This window comes from Symphalangus syndactylus, chromosome 9 (assembly GCF_028878055.3).
Source record: "Symphalangus syndactylus isolate Jambi chromosome 9, NHGRI_mSymSyn1-v2.1_pri, whole genome shotgun sequence".
Lineage (NCBI taxonomy): Eukaryota > Metazoa > Chordata > Mammalia > Primates > Hylobatidae > Symphalangus > Symphalangus syndactylus.
Window position 1 is genome coordinate 46690482 of NC_072431.2, and position 25843 is coordinate 46716324.

At 35.7% G+C, this 25843-nt stretch overlaps 1 protein-coding gene across 3 annotated transcripts in view; it reads right to left on the bottom strand.

Moving 5' to 3' along the window:
- Nucleotides 1–25843, bottom strand: part of KCNJ3 (potassium inwardly rectifying channel subfamily J member 3) — a 168019-nt gene that overhangs the window by 80637 nt on the left and 61539 nt on the right. The gene's annotated exons all lie outside the window — the stretch shown is intronic.

The following is a 25843-nucleotide window of genomic DNA, read 5'->3' on the forward strand; positions in this document are numbered from 1 at the left end:
TTGACTTTTAAAAAGTTAGACTGTCCAGGCCGGGCGCAGTGGCTCACGCCTGTAATCTCAGCACTTTGGGAGGCTGAGACGGGTGGATCACGAGGTCAGGAGTTCGAGACCAGCCTGGCCAACATGGTGAAATGCTGTCTCTACTAAAAATATAAAAATTAGCTGGGCATGGTGGTGCGTGCCTGTAATCCCAGCTACTTGGGAGGCTGAGGCAGGAGAATTGCTTGAACCAGGACCCGAGAGGCAGAGGTTGCAGTGAGCCGAGATGCAACCACTGTACTCCTGCCTGGGCTACAGAGCAAGACTCCGTCTCAAAAAACAAACAAACAAATAGGCTGTCTTTCATTCTATCTCAATCACTCTGTTAACCTGTCTTTATTACAAAAGTCATGTCCACTTTTCACTCAAGCATTTTTCTCTTTTACAAAATGCAAAGATCTTTTTAGCTCAGATAGATAAGCTAAATCTAAATTTTGTCCAATTTTGCCATTATAACAATATTTCTGTAATAAATAAGAAATTTTAAATATTAAACATGGTTTGAAAATCTTTGAGTTAACATTGTCAATTCACAAAACGTACTTATGCTTGTTACAATTGTTGATGCATCATTAAAGCAATACCTTCAAATCTAAGTAAGTCATTTTATAAACCTCAAATTTTATCACCCAGCAAGAAATTTTAACTATTGGATTTTTATGTAAGGTTTGTAAAATGTAAGAGTACCATACTCTTCTATCATTCTTTTATGAATCAATGCTCTATTATTCCATCATTATATATGTTCAGGAAATTATTTTTGCATCGAATTCAATCAATAATAGTGGTAATCCAAATTCATTCTAAGGTTGCAGCATACATAGAATTTAAACTGAGAGCAAATTAAAAAAAAAAAACAGAATAATGGAAACAGTTGCCACTGAGTTTCTTATATAGAGAAGAAACACCATCTCTTGTAGTTAAGGAGGTAGGATATAAGGTCACCTGGGTTTAAATCTGACTCTAGTACTTAGCAGCTGTGCCAACTTGGGAAAATTATTTCACCTCTTTGTGCCTTGGTTTCTCTTCCATAAAATGGGAATGCTTGTAATACCTACCTCATGAAGTTTTTATGAAAATTTAATAAGTTAATATTTATAAGCCACTTAAAATGTGATTTGAACATACTATCTTCTATATGTGTTTTTTCATAAACCATGTAAGTATTATAATTTTGAGACAGATCCAGGGTGTTAGTAGTGGCAGGAAAATATAATAAAGAGCCTTTTTCTCTTGCTGCATCATATGAAAGCATATTCCCATGGCTCCTTGTTTCTGTCTTGTTCCAAGCAAAACAAAGAATCCAACAAACAAAGAACAGATCTGTTAACATCACTAAAACTCATTTTAAAAAACCTGAGTTATGTAAAACGCACTGAAGAAGCACATACAAATTTTTTAACAGCCTTGATTATTCCAATTCTATTAAAATCCTACTTGTTGTTTCAGTGTCTTCTCTGTATATTTCTTAACCCAAACATACTAAAAGTACTTTTTTTTTTGAGATGGAGTTTCACTTCTGTCGCCCAAGCTGGAGTGCAGTGGCACAATCTCGGCTCACTGCAACCTCCGCCTCCTAGGTTCAAGCTATTCTCCTGCCTCAGCCTCCCGAGTAGCTGGGATTACGTCCGCCACCATGCTTGGCTAATTTTTTGTATTTTTAGTAGAGAGGGGGTTTCCCCATGTTGGGCAGGCTAGTCTCGAACTCCTGCCCTCAGGTGACCTGCCTGCCTTGGCCTCCCAAAGTGCTAGGACTACAGGTGTTAGGCACCACGCCTGGCCTAAAAGTACTCTTTTAGGATTTAAATTCAGAGCTCTTGGCTCAAAAGGAAATATGAAGTTTCAATTTAATTTTAATCCGAGTCTTCTTTTGTATTTGTATACACCCTGGCCAACTGAAAAAAATAAACAAGGTAGGGATAGGCTTCTCTGTGCTTTGATCCGAGCTGTAGAACACTGTGAGAAAACCACATCTCTCTTCCAAATCTTTTCACAGAGAGAACACTTTATTATTGTCATGCGTGGCACTAGACAGGCAGTTGGGGACACAGATTTATTAGTAGATATTTTATCATGTCATTTTGCCTTCAATTTCTGACCTATAGAATGCATATTGGATGTGAAAACCTGCGTGTGAGTATGTGTGTGTGTGTGCCTGTATGTTATAGGAATATGAGTAGGTATGGTATTATTATGCTATGTATCATGACAACTTTAAATGCAAGCCTGGCTTATTTTCAATATCATATGTTGCTTAAGTAAATAATTAAAGCTAACATTTAGTTAGCACCTATTATGGGCCAATCACTGTTCTAACTACCTTCAATGTATTAACTCATTTAATCCTTTCAACACCCTGTGAAATAGGCATTATTATTATCCCCATTTTATACACAGTAAAAATCCTGATGCATGGACGGATGAGAAACTTTCCCAGAATTAGTTGGTTAGCAAGTAGCAGAACCAAGTTTAACCAGGTATTCTGGCTCCCTGATTCTTCCTCTGAGGCATTACAATGTTTCTTTAAACTATCTCACTCATGAAGACTTCCTAATAATCACTGAATGCACAAACATGATGAACATGATGAAGCTCCTAAAAGTACCCCAAAATTAAACAGTAATTGTATACACTTCAATATCATGGACAAAAATCATCATAAAACAGATTTAAAAGTGCAAAGAATTATTTATCCGCTTAAATAAAAAAGTTCTAAGCACTCAAAACCACTGGACTTAGAGACCAGTTCGCCATTTGTTAAACCAGCCTAATTAACACACTGAATAAATGTAATTATACTCCTTAGGGCTCTATTGAGGCCCTCCTAAGAGTAAGGTAAGCATTGTTGGAGAAATTAAAAGTCACAGACATACTCCACATTTACATCATAATCTCTATATTCATTACACATAGCTATTGCAAATAAATTATTAAGTGGTTCAGGCAAATAAAAAGTATATAAATATTGACTTTTTTTCAATTTAAGATCTATTTTTAACCTACAATATCAGTGGCCAGAAACAAACCAATCAAAAGCCAAGATCTTGCATGCTATTAAATTCTGCCATCATTTCAGCAATTAAAATGCACTTTAAGTGGTACAAATTTCAAAACAGACTCCTCATAGCTAATTCTTGCATGTGTACTTTGTTTCGTTGTGTGCTGTTTCCTTTTTCTTTCTGAGACTATATTTTTTTCCAATCAGCAAAATACTAAAATTCAAAGGTAAGACCTTCTTGGAAAAGTTACAGATAATTTTGTATTCATCTATCAGTTGCAAATTTCATGGAAATAATCGAGCACAAGATGGCAGAAAAAAAGATACAGTCATAAGGCTCATTCCTGTTCCAGGGTGAATTAATTTCTTGTTGTGGCTATAACAAATTACCACAAACTTATTTGTTATAAAAAAAAAAAATGATCATTTTACAGTTCTATAAATCAAAAACCTGAAACATGTCTCACTGGGCTAAAATGAAGGTGCGGCCGGGCTGCATTCTAGGCTAGAATCCATTTCCTTGCCTCTCCACCTTCTAAAGGCGGCCTTTAGTCTGGCCTGCTTCCATCTTCAAAGGGCCAGTTGTCCTTCTCATATCTCATCACTCTGAAGCTGACTCTCTTGACTTTCTTGTCCTCATTTAAGGACCAACTGCGATTACAGTGAAAGCCCTTTCCAAGATAATTCAGAATAATCTTCCCATTTTATAGTCAGCTAATTAGCAACTGTAATTCCTTCTGCTGCCTTAATTTCCCTTTGTCAAGTAACACAGCATATTTAGCTGTTCTGGGGATAGCAAGTAAACATCTTTGGGCAGCCATTATTCTTCCTACCATAAAGGACCATTGTTTCTTTGCTGTTCAGAAATTATTTAATGTCAATTCCTTTGTTCAAAAAAGAGGAAAGCTGGAGGGATATATATTTCTAAATACATGTGTATGATATACATGTACAACACTTATGTATGATATATATGTACGAAACAAGAAAATCATAAGCATAAATACCCTGTAGCCCATATCTGAGAGACCGTGCGAGCTGGAACTCAGGAGCCCCTCCCTGGCCCCAAAACCCCTCACTCTTGCTAACTCGCTGCACTAATAACTAGGTTCCTCTTCTCTGTCTCCACTGCCTTGCTCTGAATCCCATTCACTTTTTGCCTGGACACTTCCTATTGACGGTTACCAGTGGTTTCCTTTCCTAACACCCTTCATACTGATAATGCAGTCATTATCCATCATGTAAATCCTATCATGTCCTCTTTGCTTAAAATTGTTGCATTGTTCTCCATCACCTATAGGATAAACTTAAGTCATTTAAGAAAGCAACTGTCTCTATCCAGCAGTCATATCACCTAAAACACAAGCCTCTCTCACAATATAGGCACATAAACTTGTGCAAGAGTGCACATGTACACACACACACCTTAATCCATGTTGAAACACTTATTGTAACCAGAATGTACCAGGCTGCCTCCTGCATTTGTGCCTTTTTTTCTTTATTGCAATCCCTCCTTAGTGTGTCTCAAAAACTCCTCTTCATAATCCACTTCAAATATTTCTTCATGAGTAAATTATTTCCTGGCCTTTCCAAGGTAGTACATTTCATTTTCCCACAGTACATGATATACTGTTATTAGAGTGTTTATCACATTACTCTTGAATGTATGTCCTTACTTCTGTCTCATGCACACAACCTGTTTTTTCCTCTCTTCCTTTCCTTTTCCTTTTAACAAGACAACAGTACAAACAGAGGCATGTTTTGAAGCCATAGAAAATACAATTACAATACCTCATCATAATCCTAAACTAGTAGAGCACATAAAAGATTCAAACTTGGCTGGGTGTGGTGGTGGCTCACACCTGCAATCCCAGTGCTTTGGGAGGCCAGGGCGGGTGGATCAGGAGGTCAAGAGATTCAGAACATCCTGGCCAACATGGTGAAACCCCGTCTTTACTTAAAAACACAAAAATTAGCCAGGCATGGTGGCATGCACCTGTAGTCCCAGCTACTCAGGAGGCTGAGGCAGGGGAATCGCTTGAACCCGGGAGGTGGAGGTTGCAGTGAGCCGAGATCATGCCACTGCACTCCAGCCTAGGGTATAGAGCAAGACTCTGTCTTCAAAATCATATCTATAAATATATATATAACATATATACATATAAAATATATATACATATATATATGTATATCAAGTCTAGTAAACTGACCTCATAAGTCTCCAAGGATTGAGTCCTTTGGGATGCTAGGAGGAGCTCTCCTGTTAGAGAAGCCAGTATTTTGAGCAACTTTTAGGTTCCTAAGCACCATCTCATGTGGTATCTTTTTACCAATAATTTGTTTGCACAAGATCTGCAGAAATCACTTCTGGGCTAGAGGTAAGTGACTCAAAACCAACACCATTAAACTTCTCAAATGATTCTGCATGCAATCTAGCTCTAAACTATACAATGAGTGGTCAATGTATTGTGTGGTTTTCCCTGTATCACACAAGAATAGAATAAATCATTTAAAAATTAGCAATTATTTTTATTTCATTTCAGAATAAGTACTACTAAGGTTTTATTAGGTACTGACCATTTGCCAAGCACTCTCCTGTGAAATTTACACATATTTAATCCTATGGCACCTCAGAAGTATATTATTATCTCTGTTTCACATAGGGGAATACTAAAATTTAGGGCATTGCATCAACCCTTTGGTGCTAAGGTAAAAAGTTTTAGCCCTCTTCAATAACTAAGCTGATGCCCTAAACTCTAAGTTTTTCTACATCCCCATAGACCTGAGGGAAAAAACATTTCAGTAATTAACCACTCTTCTAACCACAGGAAAGGAGGAGAAAAAAAAATTATTCCCAATCTCAACTATAATTTTATAAGAATATTACTGTTTTCCAGAAAGAGCATATGCATATGCATAATGATTATTAAATACATCAATAATAATGAAATAAAAGTTATCTCAGTTCCTAAACCTATTGCATCATTTACATGGTGCTTAATTGTCTTAAGGGAAATCTATCCCTCTCTGATTCTATGACAAATCTCATTATAATGTAATAGGCTAAGAGTTTGAAAGGAGCTTAATGTTTTCAATCATTATAAATAACACTCCCTGACCGATATTGCAGAACATACTTCCTGTCCTAGGGATTTTGGTTTACTAGACAGAAATTACCACATGGAAATCTGTCATTTATTCTTGAAAGAGTTTCAAGGGACAACTTGATCTGTTGTTTTGCGCTAGTCTTTAAATATCTCAATTCACTACAGTAATCTTGGTAACCACATACTAATTAGAAGCTATGACTGCTAAGTCTGTTATAATAAAAGAACAAAATGAATTATTACATAATACTTTTTTCAGAAATTATTATTTTTTCAAAATATGAGTTTCAGTAGTGAAACTACAAATAAGCATTTGGTCATAAAAACTGAAGAAACCTTTATCATTTAAATAATCAAATTGTGTAGCTAGACCTAAGGACTCTTCAATAAAGATTTAGAAGGCAACACAATGTTATAAGTATACACCTAGTATCTTTTCTTTATGATTTCTAATTATTCCTCTCCTTTGTGAAGAAGAATTAGGAGAGAATAAATTAATAAACTAGCTAGGGAATATCCACTACTTTGGCATAGCAGGAAACAGAAACTATGGATGAAGTGGTTTATTGAGCTCCTTTTTGCTATGAAAGCTCCATATTAAAGCTCCATATATATGTTCATGTTTTATTTTATAATGGCTACCATAAAGCCAATCTCCTTTTTCTCCTCAGTATGTTTTGCCAACCGAGTCTAAATTAAATTAGGACAACTGACTCAGAGAAGCTAGAGTTGAAAAATTCAGTAGGTTTATGCGAAAAATATTTTAAGACTTTGCAAAAGCATTACTGAAGAAAGACATTTCAGAAGAAAAAAAAATTAAAACATTCCCAAAGTCTATGTATTTAAACAGGATATACCACACAGTGGGGGTGGGAGAAAAAGCAGTTACTGATTCAACTAATAATAATACCACTTCCAATATCCTATATCGTGCAGAGCTATAAAAAAGTATCAGTTTGCAGGCAGGAAATGAAGAGGGAGAAAAAGCGAAGCAGAAACAAAAGATAAATAAAATTTGTGACAGAAAAGGAAGATAAGTTATAAATGTCATAGGACTGTTTGTTTTTTGGTTTGCTCTGGGTCAGTAATTTTTGACAGCAGACAATGCCAACCTGGCTAACCCAATAAATGTACATGGTTTGCACTAAGGATGGGAAATTTAAAAGAATATTTGCTTAAGTTTGAGACACACACAAACACACCAACCACCACATACACATATATTCACAAATAAGTCGCAGAAACACTGTAGTCACAGGAAAATAATGAGGCCTATTGCAATGCAATTCAAACATTCTCAATGAAAACTGTTTGAAAAGACCCTAGTTACACAAAATGTTTTCATATATGTGCATTATGTATGGAGATATTTGCAGGCTGGATTTGCTATTTTGATCCATCGGACAAATTTAGCTTATGTCCCAACTGCATCTTTCCAATTTAATGTGTGTGTGTGTGTCTGTGTATGTGTGTGTGTGTGTGTGTACGTGTGAAAACTGGTTGAAGAGACTTCTGGATAAACTAGCACAAGATTTCCTTGGAACATTAAGAAATGGAGAGTGCCTGGTATGTGTGATGTCATTTTAAAATAGAACACTAGAACATAATTCCACTCTTCTTAAGTTCCTTTTTGTTAATGTAGAGGGATTTTTTTTCTATTTATTGCCAATGGATTGCTAAGAAATGTAAAAATAAAGACCAAAGATAATAAAATTTCAATCATCTTGGGAACACTGCTAAATGTCTAGTACTGTCATAATCATTTAACTATGGTATTTTTTTCAACTGAGATTGTAGTTATGCATCTTTTCTTCAGAGGGACTGGGATATTAATTGAATATAATCATATGAATATTTTCAAAGTACTTATCTGTCCTTACTGAATTATATTCTAGAGAAAACAGTCATATAACTGAAAGAATGTTTCCTAAATTAGATATGTGACAATTTCAGGAATGGTAAGAACCTGTTTTACTAAATAATGAGGTTTGAAAATTACCATGAAATAGCTGAAATCTTCAGCTTCAAATCCACTAATTAATTATGTGTCGATATATTATGTGTACCTGATTTTGTGATGGCCAATAATGAACAAATGCTTTTGTTCAAGTTCCCTCCCCAGCTATTTTCTAAACCTGTTAGCAGATGGGGGTTGAGGGTGGGAAAGGGAACTGTGAGGCAGTGGAAGAGCACAAGTACTAAGAATCCCTGGCCGGGAGCGGTAGCTCACGCCTGTACTCCAAGCACTTTGGGAGGCCCAGGAGGGCAGATCACCTGAGCGCAGGAGCTCGAGACCAGCCTGCCCAACATGGGGAAACCCCGTCTCTACTAAAAATACAAAAGTTAGCCTGGTGTGGGGGCGTGTGCCTGTAGTTCCAGCTACTTGGGAGGCTGAGGCAGGAGAATCACTTGAACCCGGGAGGCGGAGGTTGCAGTAAGCCGAGATCGCACCACTACACTCCAGTCTAGGCTACAAGAGTGAAATTCTATCTCAAAAAAAAAAAAAAAAGAAGAATCGCTTCTCCTGAATTCCTTTTTTAAAAAAGGTTATGTGTCTGAAAAATAAAAATGCTACTATGCACTGCAAAATATAATATGAAGAAAACAAGCTCAGTATTTTGGAAAGAATTTTTGTCTGCCTCATAGGTATTACTTAACATCACCCCCTTCTCCTGGTACTTTTTGTATCTTCCCAAAGTTGTCTTGGTCTAAGGTTTTGTCCTTTCTTGTTTTACGCAATTACTTGTACCCAAATGCTTTAGTGGAGAACTTCTGTAAACTCCCAAAAGGACATATACTGAATTTCCTTAATCCTAAAATGAATATTAAGGTACATAGTGACATTTATAACAATAAAAATGTGTTCTAAATTCAATTAGTATATTTAAGTAAACAGTATTATTTGATTTTTGGTATGTTTACTTATCTCAAAATGCTTTGTAAGCTCAATCTTTTATTTTTTAGCAGTCTATGATATTTAGGAAAGTAAAATAAATTAAGAAATGTACATATTAAGGAAACATCTAAAAAATTATGCCCAATTCTGGGAAGCAAATAGCACTATGATACAGGAATCAGATACAAATAATATAGATGAGTGGTTTAGCAAAATCTCTTCTGCAAAATACTGACTCCAGAATAGTGTAATAAATTAACCAAGCATCTTTGAAATGATTTTTTTAAAAGTCTACCCAACTGAAAACATGTCATTTATAATTTTTTGTGATATTCACTAAATATTATGAAGAAGGCAATTCCTTTGTCTTACAACAAAGATAAGTTAGCAAAAACAGGCCAGGTGCAGTGGTTCATGCCTGTAATCCCAGCACTTTGGAAGGCTGAGGTGGACTGATTGCTTGAGCCTAGGAGCTCAAGACCAGCCTGGGCAACATGGTGAAATGCCGTCTCTACAAAAAATACAAAAATCAGTCAGGCGTGGTGGCTTATGCCTGTGGTCCCAACTATGCCGGATGCTAAAACAGGAGGATGGCTTGAGCCAAGGAGGTAGAGAGACTGCAGTGAGCCATGATCGTGCCACTGTACTCCAGCCTGGGCAACAAGTGAGACCCTGTCTCTAAAACCAAACCAAACAAAAACAACAAAAAAAGAGAAAAGTTAGCAAAAATAAAATTCATTGGGAGATGTTAATAAAAATAGAAGGATAACTTCAACATCTGTTCATCTAAATTTTAAACATAAAAGTGCCCAGTTGTCACTATAAAAGCTTAAAAAATGTGACATCTTAAAGGGCTTATCATGATTTCATAAAAGTAACTTTGCATTTGCCTTTTCCCTGTTTCTAATATCTTAAGAATTTTAAGGTTTTTTCCATGTATTACAGAATAGTGTGTTCTCACTTGATTTAACCATTACATGAAAATATTTGTATTTTTGTATTGTAGCAGGTCTTTAAACCAATGAAAATCATTACCCCTCTAAAGGCTATAGTTTTTTTTATAAATATTAATTTAAATAATTAAATCTCAAAATAAGCCAAAAATGTTGTCAAAAATTACATCAGTTTTTTCTAAATAAAGTTGTTAATATTTAGAAATGTTTAATATATTATGTTACAGTTACCCTTCTGACCATAAATTGCCACATTAAAACACCGAAGCAATGCAAATGATGAAAAGGTAAATGAGCATAGCCTTCTTTATCCAAGTGCTGTAAAACTAGTCTTGGAGATGAGATGAAATGAAGCAGAGTTTACAGTCATGGAAATTGGTTTTTATTTGAATAAACTAGTTCTATTCTATAAAATCTCCTTTAAAGAATTTGTCCTGGACCAGTGAGTTGTTTCATTTTAAGAATATATGTCATTTCTAAAATAATGTGCTAGAAGCTAATTATGATTGCCAAATGAGAGTCAGTCTACTTGGAAGTGATATTAAAGTATTACTGAATGAAATTTTAAACATAATAAAATAGGAGAGCAATGTGCATCTTTGGTAACTTAACATGTCAAAATTACATTTGAAAACCTTCTTTGCAGCTCATTGGGATGATATATATGAAAATATGAACTCAGGGAAAGGACAGAATTAAAGAAGAACATCAGGCAGTTATGAGTTGGTGGTATTAAAGTTAGATAGTAAGCATAAAAATAGCTAAAGACTAATATATTTGTAAAGAAAAAGTCATTCTCTGACAAAGCATCGAAGAAAGTTAACATCTCATAATGACTACACAATGTTTTTAGTAGATATAATTTACATATTAAGACATGCTTCAAGTGTGAATATCAGACATTCAATCAATTTAATAATCCTTCAAAACTTCTGAAAATGCATAAATGAAAAATGTACAACCTAAAAAAAGATAGGTCTGAATTATTAAAAGAGCATTAAAATACAGAATACTAGTGATATCAAAGTCAGAATAAAAAGACATTAATTGAAACATGACTTCACATGACTCTGGCTTAATCGTCCTTGGCATGTGGAAGAGCAAGTGAATTTGGCAGCACCATGGATCTAAATATCACCAGAGATCATTCCGAGAACAAAGTTAATCTCTGGATCGTGAAATCTCTCCCTAAACCCTACATACTCAATATCTTAATGTTGCCTTTAATCTACCCCCAAATTCCTATTTTCAGAATCACACTTAAGCCAACACATTAAGCAAAACAGCCCATGCTCCAAAAATACATAACATCCTTAACCATCACACACACATGCACATGCTCTTAAAATTTATATTTTGGTACTAATCCCAGCAGGTATTCAAAAAGAAAGCAATCCTATCATATGATGTGTAGGGAAACATAGTAAGTCATGCAAGAAGATGCTTACATATTAAAAGCAAAGACTAAACGCATTAAAATAACTGATATTAACAAACAGTTAATTTCAATAGTCAAAACGTGGTATTTTTCCCCGATTACATGTGATAACTTTTCACCAAAGGTTTCTTTTCTATCCCTTGCTTAATTTATTTCACTACTTTATATTAATCTATTTGGGGCAATTTGCAATCCCGCTTTTTAAGGCTTCGTGGATTGTAGATCTTATAGCACTAAATATTCCAATGATTTTTTTCTAGAATAAAATATATTTAAACTTGGAAATACTATTTTAAAACAAAATTGAGTTAATAAAATTACTTTGGGAAAAAAATCATCGCACTTGGTTAACTGCACAGTTTGTATGATTGAAGCTTTCTGTGACTTTTAGACACCGAGATGAGTAAAGACATTAAGGCTTGAAGTTTGCTGCAGCCATCTCTAACGAGGTTTACAAGAAATGGTCGCTGAAAACAGAAGTTTAGGGATAATAATGCAGAATGACTCCCAGCCTTCAGATGATCTTATTTTCTCAGTCGTTTAAACTAGATTAAATACTGTAAATATCCATTCATTATACAGTACATATTCTTTTTTAACAATTTGAGGGAAAATAAAATGGAAAGTAAAACAGAAAGTAAAAGGTTAAAATGACCATGCAGCATTGTACTTTCAAAAGTCCTATTTCAAGAACAAAACCAACATTTAAAGTAGATTTTATAGTACTTGTGTTTCAATCATTACAATTTCCATGAAGTATTTTTAATATCCACAAAAACACATTAGGATTTTCATATATTCCAATGTATGTAGCAAATTAAAAAAAATGAACTGAGATTAAAAAACAAACCCTTCACCATAGTGACTCTCAGCCTTTATCTCTTGTTCTCTCTTTTATAATGTACTATCTCATATGTAAGGAGTGGGAACAGGAAAATGAGACCGATCCACTCAGGACAATATTCACTATATAAAATACAAAAATACCCTGTCTTTTTGCAAAACAGTAAAACATTTATCACTATTTAGATTTTCACTGAAATTCAAATTGTCGTTACAAATGATTAGTTTGTGTCAATGTTGTTTTAAGGCTTCACTCAAGGCCAGCCAGTCATCTTTCACAGTATCAATATATGTATTTTTAGCATCTTGACAACAGATCTTTCATTTCTGTCCCTGCATCTGTTTCTAGCACACATGAAGTTAAATGTCCTCAACCTTGGGTGGTTTCTCCGATTACAGTACTTACAAACATAAGCAATAGGAATTCAAGCTAGCATATTACTCTAATACTAAGTAACAAGTGACTGCGGGTGTGAAGCCACCACTATTGTACTCCAGGGTATCCATTTAGTAATTTGCACAGTGCTTCAACCTTGCTGATATCAATTCCTCCCTTAAGGTTAGAGGAGTACAACCCATGACCCCAATCTAAGGTATTGTCCTGCCATCTCTCAACAATATTGTCTAGTTCCCAGTGTATTTGCCTCTTGAACAGGATTGAACTGTCCCTTTTCTACTGGATTCTTAAAACATTCTAGCCATGTTGGACACAGTTGATACCAACTGTTAATGGAGCACAATTGCTTGATAACTGGTCCAGAGTATAAGGAGCTCTATTTTTGGGAATAGAAAACCTCTCTAGTCCCGTGGTTGAGTCTGCCCTATTCTGCACACTCATTTTTATCCCTTTAGCTGCCCTACTTCAGTAGCTCCAAACTTTCTTCTAGATTCCTCCTCACTGAAATCAAGTCAGCTTTTCACAGGATCACTCCATGTTTATAAAGCAATTCTCCAGTATTTTCATCTACTACTTTCATGCTTTCAGGTTATATATACTTAAATATTTGATATATTTGCAATTTAGCTTATGTAAGTGATGCATCCAAATTTATTTTCTCTTCCAGATGATTTTTCACTTGTCCCAATATCATTGATTAAAAAGCCCTGTTTTACATGGGGGACAGAATCAATAGCTTTTTTCCCCTTCCTCTTCCAGATAAATTTCCTTTAACAAATAACCATTAAAAATTATCTTCTTGGAAGGGCACGGTGGCTCACACCTGTAATCCCAGCACTCTGGGAGGCCGAGGCGGGAGGATCACTTGAGGTCAGGAGTTTGAGACCAGCCTGGCCAACATAGTGAAACCTCTTCTCTACGAAAAATAACAAAAATTAGCTGAGCATGGTGGCGTGTGCTTGTAATCCCGCTACTCGGGAGGCTGAGGCAAGAGAGTCACTTGAACCTGGGAGGCTGAGGTTGCAGTGAGCTGTGATTGTGCCACTGCACTCTAGCCTGGGCAACAGAGAAAGACTCCATATCAACAAAAAAAAAGAAAAAAGAAAAAAAATCTTGAGACTTACTGTCTATGAAAATAAATTTAATATTTTTACAATCACAAATTTATCATATAAATTAAATTCTTTTTGCACCTTCAAAATGATGTCTTGAGTATTTTGTTATAGAAGAGCTGTCATCCAGAGACCACAATAGGGAATAACAAAACTACTTTTCTAGTGAATGAAAATTGGAGGATCTTTATGGATCCCTATGATTCCTAAACCTATTCTTAAGTACTTCTCAAAATTCCAAAACAACAATAAAACTATGATTTAAAAAGAATCAGCAGTGCAATAAATGAAATAGACTGAGGACAACTCATTTGAATCACAAAATCATCTATTAACAGTGGAAGGAAATGATCAAGATACTACACAATAATATATCCTTAAAACACTACAGGCAAGAAAGAAAGAGAAAAAGAAAAAATTGCGGCAAAAAAAAAATCCCATTTCTCAAATTTCTTCAAGCTGCCAAAAATGCTCCTCCCAGTTTCCAAGAGCTGTGATGGAATAGAATTAAGAAGCAGGAAGATTTCCACCAACATGAATTCTACTCTGCTTTCTAAGAAGTCTCAGTGATACAAATTCTTAACAAATTACTTTAGTGTACGATATCTGGGATTTCAAAGAAGATTATTCAGAGGGCAGGTAAATGCAAAGCTATGTACTAAGGAGAAGGTGTAACGAAGCAAAGTAAACCTTATGATTATAAATTTTGTGGTAAATATGTTTGATACCGGGAATTGTGGATTGTTGAATTGGCTCCCGATGACATACTTGTCTCCTCAGTTAAGGTGTGCAACTCATTCTGAAGCTTAATCTATCATTAGAAATACTTTTTCAGAACCAGTAATAATATAGTGCTGAAGATATAATCATCTTATTTAAAATGTCTTTTAAAAGGCTTGAATTTTTTATGGAAAATTTCTCCATTAAAACTATCAATGGAAGAATGATACCAATAAGCAAAATTTATTATTAGTTTTGGGATTCATAAAGCTTTCCTACCACCCATTTCTGCATATACTATCCCAACATTCTCATCTAACCACAGAATGTTGGGATAGTATATAGAGTCCATTAAAAAAAAGGTAAAGAAGGGGTACAAAGAGGACCTGGTACCATTCCTTCTGAAACTATTCCAATAAACAGAAAAAGAGGGAATCCTCCCTAATCCATTTTATGAGGCCAGCATCATCCTGATACCAAAGCCTGGCAGAAACACAACAAAAAAAAGAGAATTTTAGACCAATATCCCTGATGAACATCGATGCAAAAAACCTCTATAAAATACTGGCAAACCGAATCCAGCAGCACATCAAAAAGCTTATCCAACGTGATCAAGTGGGCTTCATCCATGGGATGAAAGACTGGTGCAACATATGCAAATCAATAAACATAATCCATCATATAAACAGAAAAAAAGATGAAAACCACATGATTATCTCAATAGACGCAGGAAAGGCCTTCGAAAAAATTCAACAGCACTTCATGCTAAAAACTCTCAATACATTAGGTATGGATGGGATGTATCTCAAAATAATAAGAGCTATTTATGACAAACCTACAGCCAATATGACACTGAATGGGCAAAAACTGGAAGCATTCCCTTTGAAAACTGGCACAAGACAGGGATGCCCTCTCTCACCACTCCTATTCAACATAGTGCTGGAAGTTCTGGCCAGAGCAATCAGGCAGGAGAAAGAAATAAAGGGTATTCAATTAGGAAAAGAGGAAGTCAAATTGTCCCTGTTTGCAGATGATATGATTGCATATCTAAAAAATCCCATCGTCTCAGCCCAAAATCTCCTTAAGCTGATAAGCAACTTCAGCAAAGTCTCAGAATACAAAATCAATGTGCAAAAATCACAAGCATTCCTATACACCAATAATAGACAAACAGAGAGCCAAATCATGAGTGAACTCCCATTCACAATTACTTCAAAGAGAATAAAATACCTAGGAATCCAGCTTACAAGGGATGTGAACGACCTCTTCAAGGAGAACTACAAACCACTGCTCAACAAAATAAAAGAGGACACAAATAAATGGAAGAACATTCCATGCTCATGGATAGGAAGAATCAATATCGTGAAAATGGCCATACTGCCCAAGGTAATTTATAGATTCAATGCCATCCCCATCAAGCTACCAATAACTTAATTCACAGAATTGGAAAAAACTACTTTAAAGTTCATATGGAACCAAAGAAGAGCCCACATTGCCAAGACAATCCTAAGCCAAAAGAACAAAGCTGGAGTATTCACGCTACCTGACTTCAAACTATACTACAAGCCTACAGTAACCAAAACAGCATGGTACTGGTACCAAAACAGAGATATAGATCAATGGAATAGAACAGAGCCCTCAGAAATAATACCACACATCTACAACCATTTGATCTTTGACAAACCTGACAAAAACAAGAAATGGAAAAAGGATTCCCTATGTAATAAATGGTGCTGGGAAAACTGGCTAGCCATATGTAGAAAGCTGAAACTGGATCCCTTCCTTACACCTTATACAAAAATTAATTCAAGATGGATTAAAGACTTACATGTTAGACCTAAAACCATAAAAACCCTAGAAGAAAACCTAGGCAATACCATTCAGGACATAGGCATGGGCAAGGACTTCATGACTAAAACGCCAAAAGCAATGGCAACAAAAGCTGAAATTGACAAATGGGATTTAATTAAACTAAAGAGCTTCTGCACAGCAAAAAAAAACTCCATCAGAGTGAACAGGCAACCTACAGAATGGGAGAAAATTTTTGCAATCTACCCATCTGACAAAGGGCTAATATCCAGAATCTACAAAGAATTTAAACAAATTTATAAGAAAAAATCAAACAACCCCATCAAAAAGTGGGTGAAGGAAATGAACAGACACTTCTCAAAAGAAGACATTTATACAGCCAAAAGACACATGAAAAAATGCTCATCATCACTGACCATCAGAGAAATGCATATCAAAACCACAATGAGATACTATCTCACACCAGTTAGAATGGCAATCATTAAAAAGTCAGGAAACAACAGGTGCTGGAGAGGATGTGGAGAAATAGGAACACTTTTACACTGTTGGTGGGACTGTAAACTAGTTAACGATTGTGGAAGACAATGTGGTGATTCCTCAAGGATCTAGAACTAGAAATACCATTTGATCCAGCCATCCCATTACTGGGTATATACCCAAAGGATTATAAATCATGCTGCTATAAAGACACATGCACACGTATGTTTATTGTGGCACTACTCACAATAGCAAAGACTTGGAACAAATCCAAATGTCCATCAATGATAGACTGGATTAAGAAAATGTGGCACATATACACCATGGAATACTATGCAGCCATAAAAAAGGATGAGTTCATGTCCTTTGTAGGGACATGGATGAAGCTGGAAACCATCATTCTCAGCAAACTATTGCAAGGACAGAAAACCAAACACTGCATATTCTCACTCATAGGTGGGAATTGAACAATGAGAACACTTGGACACAGGATGGGGAACATCACACAATGGGGCCTGTCATGGGGTGGGGGGAGTGGGGAGGGATAGCATTAGGCAATATACCCAATGTAAATGACAAGTTAATGGGTAACATGGCACATGTATACATATGTAACAAACCTGCACGTTGTGCACATGTACCCTAGAACTTAAAGTATAATTAAAAAAAAAAGGTAAAGAATGTACTAGCAGTTAGCACAATTTGCATTCTCAGCTAAAATAACTGATTTAATTACAATTCCATTTTTGAAAGCTGTGGTACAAATGAGTGAAAATTACTGAAAAAACAAAAAGAGATTTATAGTTGAGTTAAAAGTGACAGTTAAGACCTATTCCAAATAAATTCTTCTAAGAGCCTTATCTAGTATTAATATCTAGATATTAATAACTTGGGAGTAGCTTAGTAACCCTCTGGCAGATACAGTGATAAAGTCTAACATCTACTCAACATAACAGTTTTAGTTTTGGCATTAACAGATAGATGGCCCCTATAAAAATAAAAATTAGGCCAGGCACAGTGGCTCACACCTGTAATCCCAGCACTTTCGGTGGCCGAGGTGGCCGGGTCATGAGATCAGGAGTTCAAGAACAGCCTGTCCAATATGGTGAAACCCCATCTCTACTGAAAATAACAAAAATCAGCCAGGCATGGTTGAACATGCCTGTAGTCCCAGCTACTCAGGAGCCTGAGGCAGAAGAATCAGTCGAACCCGGTGGTGGAGGTTTCAGTGAGCCAAGATCATGCCACTGTACTCCAGCCTGGGTGACAGAGTGAGATTCCGCCTCAAAAAATATATAAAATAAAAATAAATAAATAATATATAAATAATGATGGATCATTTTTATTAAAATTTATTTTATCCACTTTGGGTAACCTGGAAAAGCCTCCAAAATCAGTACCGGTTTCTTTGAATATTGAGCTTCAGCATCACAGCAGAAGAAAACCTGCAACCTTTATCTTTCCTAAGTTTCTTGCCATATATTCTACAGGTCACAATGATATATCATGGCATAAAGATATTACACTCAGACCTGTTAAAACATATTATTGCTTACATAAAGAAATGCAAAATAATGTCTATAAAAAGAAAGTGGTTAGAATGAAAATGGTTAAACTGGTTAATTCAGAGATTCTGAACTTTCTTACTTCATCACCCCCTTACTGTTTCAGTAATTTTGCTCATTATGCCCCTTTGCAAAAAGAAATATCTATTGTTCTACTTCTTAAATAGTTAAATTCAAACAACCTACTAATTATTTATGTCCTTAGCAACTTGATAGTCCTTTTAAAAACTAGTACACATAAATAGAAAAATAGCATTTCATTTCATTCTTTAGTAACCACAGTTACTTACTAATGGCATGTGTGCAACTGTTTGGTGCCACACCATTTCTGGAATCTTAGAATAAGACTAAACATCACCACCCTCGTTTTCTGTTCCACATTGATTTTTCTTCTAGTATTTGCTTTTTCGTCACAGCAACTGTCAAAAATACAGCTTTGCAAACAAATGACATCGAAAAAGTAATGTAATGTGCTATAATGTTGAAACTGAACTAACTAGAGCTAGTAGTTTCCAGGATGTATGTAAATGTTATTGTATTTTCTTTGACGATTAAAATATTCCACAGCCTCCCAAGAGTTCACTGCAGTGCCGTGGCACCCAGTTAAGGAACCACTAGGCTAAATATTAATATAATCACAATAACAAAATTCACTGTTAGGATTCTGATAACTGCAAATATTCGCTAGTTTCAAAAATACTAGTTTTATGTAGTAGGAATAAACAGAACCAAAATCAAAGATCATTAAGTTCACAAATGCATATTGAGTGCCAACTATGTGCAAGGCAGTATGCTAGGCACTAGAAATACAGCACGGAACCAGGCAGAACAAGTCACTTCTTTTTGGGCTTTACATTCTAGCATGAGAAATTAATGCAAAATATGTATATAAATATTCATTCTGTAGTTGATACTGGTAATAAGTGCCACAAAGGAGACTTTGATAGACAAATAGGATAGAATGACTTGAGAATGAATAAGAGCTGAAAGGAGCCAAGTTATTTCAGGGGATAAAAGAAGCCTTCCTTAATAAGCAAGTAACATTTGCAGTAAACTCTAAAGCAGTGGTTCTCAATCGAAGGTGAGTTTGCTCCCCATGGGACATCTGGCAAATTTCTTTTGGTTGCCGTAACTGGAGCTCTGGAGAATGCTACAGGCACTATGGTGGGTAGAGGCTAGAGATGCTGCTAAACACCTAAAATGCATAGCACAGCCCTCATGCCCCCCGACAAACTACCTGACCCTAAATGTCAAATCGTGCCCACCTTGAGAAATAATGTTCTAAAGTGTAAAAGTTTTTAAATAGGCAAAAGTGTGTACGTGGGTATATGTTTGGGGGGTGGAGAGCATCAGTGCCATTTTCACTAGAGCAAACAACATGTGCAAAACGCTCTGAAATGCAAAAAGCATGGTGCATCCAAGGATCCAAGAGAGGGCTAGTGTTGATGGAGGATAACAAGCTTGTCCAACCCATGGCCCTTCAGCTGCATGCAGCCCATGATGGCTTTGAATGAGGTCCAACACAAATTTATACACTTTCTTAAAACATTATGAGATTTATGCCCAGATCTTTTTAAAATTAGATTATCAGCTATTGTTAGTGCTAGTGCATTTTACACGTGGCCCAAAACAATTATTCTTCCAATGTGGCCCAGGGAAGCCAAAAGATTGGACACTACCGGCTGTAGAAAATTGCAGTAATTCTCAATATTCACTCAAGAAAGTTAGAAGAAAATGTAATAAAAAAAGTGAGTCTGCCTGAATATTCCTTGGAGTAGAAGGAAGATTAATGGCTATTATTTTAATTATTCATGCCAATGCCAGGCTGTATGTAGTATTCAACATTTTCTTCTGTGAAATATGATACAGGATGGAAGGCAAGTTGTCTATACAAAAGTCCACACAGTCATTAAGTGGCCATACCATTGTTGTGTTGGCGACTAAGAAGCCACGAGATTCTGAAGGCTGATCAAGCCTAATCTGATCAAACCAAAACAACCAAAGGGTAAAAGAGAGGAGGGCATTCTAAAAATATAATCAGAGATATTTTCACCCCTTAACTCTCCTTTTAAATAAACACTTTAATTACTCTTAACTGTCTTTATTTTAGCCCAAAATATAACGGAGATAGTGCTAGCACTTTTCGTGCTTAAGAAATTCAATGATGTAGTAAGCTGACAACTAACATTGATATCACACTTGAGAACAGAGAGACTATCTCAGTTTGAATGACAATTCTGTATATTTCAGATGTGATACAGGTAATCAGCAACATCCTGATTTATAGACCATCAGACCATATCTATGATATGCAGCATAGACTCTTTAAAAATCATTCCTCATATTAGCACTTGAACAACAGAGAGAAAGAGAAGGGATGTAGTATTTGTTAAACACCTAGTTTGTATATGCTACATTCAAAGCTAAATCTTTTCACTTGTTTCTATCTAACCTCTCAAATATCTTCATTTTAAGAAAAAGAAAACTAAGTCTATACAAAGAAAAGTCACTTGCCCAGCTCTAGCAGCTAGCAGCTAGAAGCTAGAAGCTGGAAGCTAGAAGGTAGAGCCGGGGTTTGATTCTCAGCATCTCTCACTACACGAGTTCCCACCATATCATACTTCCCTTCAGTAGAAAGGGGAAAACCTAGCTTTCCTCTACTCTGCAAGTGATTCTTCTTCTGCATTCTAGCTCCTTGGTGTTCTAACAGCTGCTGGGAAGACCCTGAAGTGAGTACCTACTTCCAAATCTTTCTCTCATAAAGAAAGCCTATCACATTCTGTGTCCCCGGAATAGATGGCCGATGGTGACATGGATCAGCACTATCTCACATCCTCCAGGCCACCGAAAGTAATACAGGAAAAAAAAAAAAAAAAAGAAGCAGCTGAAAAGAATAAGCATTCATCTTAGTAAGAAATACTAGTATTCCAAGCAGCCTAGGCCTGTGCAGAAACACCTTAAAAGGATAAAAACTATAGTCCCACCTAGAGAAAATCCAATGGGGAAGAAAAAGAGGCCCTTTATTTCTTCTTGACAGCACATTAGTTTCTAACCCTTATTAGGTAGACACAGACAAGACACTAGATTAATTCTGTTAGCAGCATATAAAACAAATTTAAAAGGTGCACTCTAAGATATTTATGCTTTTAAAAATTCTCACAAAATTGACTGTCAGAAATGTGAAGTCCAAAGTTACAGATATAATGGAATGGGTATTGTCATTATATTATTTCCCTTTATCATCACAACCATTGCAATTGTCACGTTACAGATGAAGAAACTGAGGCTTGAAGAAATTAAATTTCTAATCTGAGAAGACAATTCCTGGTAAAATGAAATTTTCTCTGCACTTTCCATGAGACCACTTAGGAGGCATTGTATCCACCCCTCCCCACCCGCTTTTTATTTCTCTAGCCCAAGTAGCTTAAAGCTTCCCAGCCCTCTAATCACCTGAGGCTATTTACATTTTTAAGTCAATAGCCAATGCAATGTAATGGCAACAGTTAAAAGAGCCTCACATCCATTGTCATTACCAATTTGTTTTCCTCTTTCCAGTTCTGCTTCCTTCGTGTGGGCCCCAGGGAGTGGAGTTCCTCTTACCATATTATTTTGTATATAATTAGAGAATTAGTTGTAAGATTTTATTTCTCCCAACAACTCCTTGGGATAGAAGATATTATAAACCCTATTTTAAAAAAAGGAAACCAAGTTCCCAAGAGGGGAATTGGCTTTGCAGGGAAAACTTCTGTAAAGAAATGACTATCAGATCTTAAAAAATCTAGTCTAGAACCTCCTTATTACAACTGGCTACCTCCTTTATATTCAGCCAGCCTTAAATCCTGGCCCACTCTCCAGGGGCCTGTGTATAAATCATGAACGTGTAACTGGTGAGACTGAACCTCCTCTAAATGCCTCTACTTCTAGATTAATGTCACTAAACCAACAAACTCTTCACACTATGACAACATTTGTTATTTGACACATAATATTAAAGGCACTTTTTTTATTATTACATTGAATCCCATCAGAGCCTTGCAAAGCAATTTCATTACAAGGTATATTTGTTTCCTATTATTGCTGTAAAAAAAATTGCCACAAACTTAATGGCTTAAATCAACACACATTAATTACCTTACTATCTGGAGATCAGAAGCATAACACCAAGGCACTGAGAGGGCTGTGTTCCTGCTGGAGGCTCCAAGGGAGAGTTCATTCCTTGTCTATTCCAGCCTCTAGAGGTTACCCACATTCCTTGACTACTGGCCGCATCAATCTATTCTCTACTTCCATCATTATATCCTCTTCTCAGACTTTTTTCTTTTTATAAGGACTCTGTGATGTCACTGGGTACACCTGGATAATCTAGGTATGATACTTAACATAACCTCATGATACTTAACATAACCACATCTGCAAAGTCTCTTCTGCCATGTAAAGTAATATATTCACAAGTTCTGAGGATTATGACTTGGACATCTTTAAGGAGTCATTTTTCTGCTTACTACAAAAGGTAAATTTTAAAAAGCAAGTACCCTAACTAATTACATTTTACATAATTCTCATAGGCTCTGATATAGCCATTTCCAGAAGTTAAAAAAGGGATTCACATTTAATGGTAAAAATTAAATTATTCCCTTCAAAGTACAAAATGGAATAAAGTCAAAAAATCCTATCTATTTTATTCAACATGTATGTGTGTCCTAGAAAGCATAATAAAATAAGATGTAATTAAAAAACACATTAGGATGTAGAGACCCAAAATTATGAAGTTGATAGTTCTCCTAAATAAATCTAAAAGTGCAATTAAATTCTAATCAGCATCACGGTAAGCCTTTTTCTAGAGCTTGATAGAGCTGATCCTAAAATTACACAAGAGATCAAACGACAAAAATAACAACAGGGGCATATGCTCACAAGATATCATGACTTATTTTACAATTGCAACAATTAAATTAGTACGGATTGATATAGGCATAGATATACGTATCTCTGAGGAAGTTAAAACCTAAAAACAAATGGCAATATAAACAAACTTGTGAAGGTAGACATGGCACTACAGTTTGATGGAGAAAATATGCTCTACTTCTGTTAAAGTCAACTATCCATATTAAAACAAAAAAAGATGAAGTTAAATCATTACCTCATATAATACTGATAAATGAATTCTAAAGGATTACAGACCAAAAAGTAAAAAGCTAGGCTGGGCAACATAGTGAGATCCTGTCACTACAAAAAAAAAAAAAAAAAAAGAAAAAATTTTTAAAAAGTTTAAGGGGGCTGGGTGCGGTGGCTCATGCCTGTAATCCCAGCACTTTGGGAGGCCAAGGCTGGCGGATCATGAGGTCAGGAGATCGAGACCATCCTGGCTAACATGGTGAAACCCTGTCTCTACTACAAAATAGAAAAAATTAGCCGGGCGTGGTGGTGGGCGCCTGCAGTCCCAGCTACTCGGGAGGCTGAGGCAGGAGAATGCCATGAACCTGGGAGGCGGAGCTTGCAGTGAGCAGAGATTGCGCCACTGCACTCCAGCCTGGGCGACAGAGCGAGACTCCGTCTCAAAAAAAATAAATAAATAAAATAAAATAAAATTTTAAAAATAGCCAGGGTGTTGGCATGAGCCTGTGAATCCTAGCTACTTGGGAGGCTGAAGTGAGAGGATCAGTTCAGCCCAGGAGGTTGAGGCTACACCAGACCACGATTAGACCACCACAATCCAGGCTGGGTGGCAGAATGAGATTCTATCAAGAAAGAGAGACAGAGAGAGAGAAAGAGAGAAAAAGATTCTGTTGAGAGAGAGAGAGAGAGAAGTGAAAAGCAAAACTTCACAACATTTGGAAAAATTGAATTCGCTCAAAGTAATTAAGATCTCTTAAAATAAAACAACTAATTTTAAAGGAAGAGACCAATACATTTAATAATAAACTGAAGGGTACCATACAACAAAAACTCCTACATAAATATTTAAAGCCCAAAACTTAGAGAAAACAGTCATAACACACATATCTCATAAAAGGTTATATCAGAAAAATAATGACTATCTCCTACAAGTCAGTAAATAATAGATAATTCAGAAGATAATCAAATGAGTAATAATTATATGAAAAAAGGTTAAACTTTACTAGGATCAGAAAAATGTAAATTAAAACAATGACAGTGTAACATTTCACAGTAATCCAGCTGGCCCAAAATTTTAAAGATTTAATAACATCAGGTGCTGGTTAGGATGCATTAGTTACAGAGTTCATGAATAGCTGGTAAGAGTATAACTGGAGTAATCACTTAGCAGAGCAATTTGGCAGTGTGTTACAGTATTTAGAAAATCTGTTGATGTATATTCCCTACCACTCAGTACTTCTTTAAATAGTTCTGTAGACTCGTAAAATCTTGTCTTAGCTAAAGAAACATCTAAAATATACGGATTTCAGCGACGCTGGTTAATATGTAAAATTAGAAACAAATGATCTATTAATAAAATACTGATCATTGAACACTCTTTCATAACATTCAAGACTATCCAGCAGTTCAAATACATGAACAAAATTTTATTTTTTGAAAAATACAATGAAGTTAAAGAAACAAATTGCAAATGACACAATTTACCTACATTTTAAAAGTAGAAAAATCAATATTCGTTTTCATGGGCTTATATAAATATGATTAAAGTAAAATTCAATACATGGATTTGAATTTCCTTGGGAGAAGTAAGAAGTGGAAAGAAAAAGGTGCTTTGGTCTTAGTGATTATGTATACAGACATGTATCTATATCTATCTGTATATACCTATAGATAGATATTTTTAAAAGAAAAAAACAAATATTTCAAGCAATACAAAACAAATATTTCAAAATATAAACAACTATTACGTCTGGATGCTATATACACAAAGATTTACTCTTACCTATATGTTTGAAATATATTTTACAACTGAAATTAAGTTGAATTTAAAACCAATATGAAAGTCCTTTAGGTATATTGCAAAAAAAAAAAAAAAGTTGGAAAAAGAAGACTTCTAAAACCATTATCAATATCAAAAAATCCTTCTGGTGCATTAGAGAGACCTTCTCAGTCCAAACACAAGATCGAAGTATTAGTTCAACTACACACACAAAAATAATAAGAACAAAATTCAGTGTCCCCGCACTAGCAGTTGTTGCAGTGTCCACTTTCAATTCTACACAATCCTGCGCTTTCACAGCCATAGACTTGCTCTGTGTTGGCTACAGATATGAACATTATAAATGGGCATTTAATAGAAGGATTAGAAGTACCATCTGTTCCTGAGTCAGCATAAACAGAGAATTTCCACCAACCATTTTCTTTCTTTGCTTATGAAACTTGTTTTTCTGTTTTTAGAGGCCTCTAGGGCAAATCCAAGACTCCAATCAACAGCCTGAGAAGCAAACTTGAAATAACTAAACATAATGCCCTGAAGAAAAAGCTTAAAAAAGAGCTGTCAAGACAAACACTTTAGAACCTCCTTTTCCTTAAA